This window comes from Arachis duranensis, chromosome 5, assembly GCF_000817695.3.
Source record: "Arachis duranensis cultivar V14167 chromosome 5, aradu.V14167.gnm2.J7QH, whole genome shotgun sequence".
Classification (NCBI taxonomy): Eukaryota; Viridiplantae; Streptophyta; class Magnoliopsida; order Fabales; family Fabaceae; genus Arachis; species Arachis duranensis.
Window position 1 is genome coordinate 4201388 of NC_029776.3, and position 2803 is coordinate 4204190.

Genomic DNA, 2803 nt, shown 5'->3' on the forward strand with positions numbered 1-2803 from the left:
TGTGCAAAATTTTTTTCATGTAAAAATGGATTCTTTTTTAAAATTGATTTTTTATTTAAAATTAATTTGGCTTATTAACCTCAACAAAATTTTTATTAATCAAACTCAGATCTATTTTATTATTAATCTTAACTATATGTATTCCTATATATTAATAATAAATTTAAAAAGAAAATAATTATATTTATAAATTTTATTTTAATATAAATACTATTATATAATTTTTTATTAAAATTTTTTACTGCTTCAAATATTTTTTTCAAGTTCCCACTGTTTGTACTCTTACGTACTCTCATTATTTATTAAATTAGTTTATACTAAAAAATTTGGAATCACATGGCTATTTTAGTCATTTTATATAATATTTTAATCTTGTCCATGTGTATCCAAACATAATACTGGACATTACATTAGTGTCCTATCCATCGTATCCAAACACGAAGCACAAAACATAATTTTTAATGTTTCTGTCTTATTGTCTTTGTCTCAGTGTCCTGTTCTGTCGTGTCTCTACAAACAAACGCTACCTAAGGTACTTGACTTGTCCGGGGCCAACTGGAAAATGTCCTAGGAGATCGACTCCCCATTGTGCGAATGGTCGGGAGGCCGTTAACAGGCTTAGCTCGGAGGCCGGTGCCCTGTGGAAATTGGCGTTCTCTTGACACTTGGTGCATTTCCTGACGAATTCCTTAGAGTCTGCCATCATCGATGGCCAACAGTACCCGGCCCGGACTAACTTTCTTGCTAAGGCTTTGCCCCCTATGTGATGTCCACAGCAGCCTTCGTGGACTTTCCTGAGGACGTAGTCCATCTGGTCGGGGTGTAAGCATTTCAGTAGGGGCTGGTTGAGCCCTTTCTTGAATAGCTGTCCTTGAATGACCGCATATTTGGCTGCTTCCCTTCTCAGTTTCGCGGTATCCTTTTCGTCGTCGGGGAGTTTGCCATTTTCTAAGAAGCTGGTGATGGGGTCTAGCCATGAAGGACCCAGTCTTGATAGATGCAGGGTGACCGCCGGCTCCCTCGTCATACCTTGGATGAGGGACCGGTTGCCTTCTCCTGGTTTAGTGTTGGTCAATTTTGATAGGAGATCTGCTCGTGTGTTCCTTTCTCTGGGCACGTGGTGGACCGTGACCTTCTCAAACTTTTGGCTCAAATCCTTGACTTTTTCCAGGTACTTTTGTAATAATGAGTCTCTGGCTTGATAGCTCCCGTTTACCTGGGAGGTGACGACCTGCGAATCGCTGCATATTTCCAGCCTTGTTGCTTCGACTTTCGCTGCTAGGGTTAAGCCCCCTATGAGGGCTTCGTATTCTGCCTGGTTGTTCGAGACGGGGAATTTGAACCTGATCGACTGCTCGTATACGACTCCAACCGGGCTTTCCAGGATGATCCCGGCGCCCCCAGAGGTCTGGTGGGAGGCTCCGTCTACGTGGAGCTTCCACCGTGCGCTCGTTTCTTCGGTTGGATCTCCCGTTACTTCTACTAGAAAATCTGCCATTGCTTGTGCCTTGATTGCTTGCCGGGGCTCGTACCGTATGTCATATTGGGAAAGTTTGATGGACCAAGTCATCATCCTTCCCGCCAGGTCGGGTTTTTGGAGCACTTGTCGGATCCCTTGGTCCATTCTTACGACTATCCGGTGACTTTGGAAGTATTGTTTTAACCTCCGTGAAGAGGTCAAGAGTGCTAGAGCTAGCTTTTCCAGTTTGCTGTACCTTAACTCTGCCCTTTGTAAGGCTCTGCTCATGAAATAGATCGGTTGTTGAACCTTCCCTTCTTCTCTTACCAGAACCCTGGCCAGGGCTTCTCCTGTTATGGCGAGGTACAGGTACAGCGGCTCCCCGACCTTTGGTTTTCCGAGAACCAGGGGTGCCGCCAGGATTTCCTTGAAATGCCTAAAAGCTTCCTCGCACGCGGGCGTCCATTCGAACACTATCCCTTTCTTCATGAGGTTAAAGAAAGGTAGGGCCTTTGCTGCCGAGGCTCCGAGAAAACGGGATAGCGAGGTCAGTCGTCCTGCCAATCTCTGGACATCCTTGATACAACCCGGGCTCTTCATCTGGAGGATCGCTTGGCATTTTTCCGGGTTAGCCTCTACCCCTCTTTGGGTTATCATGAATCCTAGGAACTTTCCAACTTCCATAGCGAAGGCACATTTGAGGGGATTGAGTCTCATGCCATGTTGTCGGAGAGAGGCGAATACGTTCGCCAGGTCATTCAGGAGGTCATCAGGTCGCGTTGTCTTTGCGAGGATGTCGTCCACATAGACTTCTACAGTCTTGCCTATGAGGTCGTGGAATATCTTGTTCATCAGCCTCTGGTATGTTGCTCCTGGGTTTTTCAGCCCGAAGGGCATCACCTTATAACAGAAGGTTCCTTCCGGCGTTATGAACGCCGTCTTGTCCTCATCGGGACGGTGCATCGGTATCTGGTTGTGGTCGGAGTAGGTGTCCATGAAGCTCAAATAGCGGTAGCCTGCCGCAGCGTCGACGAGCGCATCTATGTTGAGGAGGGGGAAACAATCTTTTGGGCATGCCTTGTTAAGGTCGGAGTAGTCTACGCACATTCTCCATTTGCCGCTGTGCTTTTTTACTAGAACTACATTCGAGAGCCATGTCGAGTAGTCTAGTTCTCGTATGAAACCTGCTTCTAGGAGGCCGGCCGTCTGCCTGGCCACCTCCTCTGCCCTCTCTCGCGACATCTTTTGTCTCCGCTGGGCTACCGGGTGCGCATCCGACTTCACGGCCAGGTGATGTGACATAATTTTGGGGTCTATGCCCGGCATGTCGGCCGGTGTCCAGGC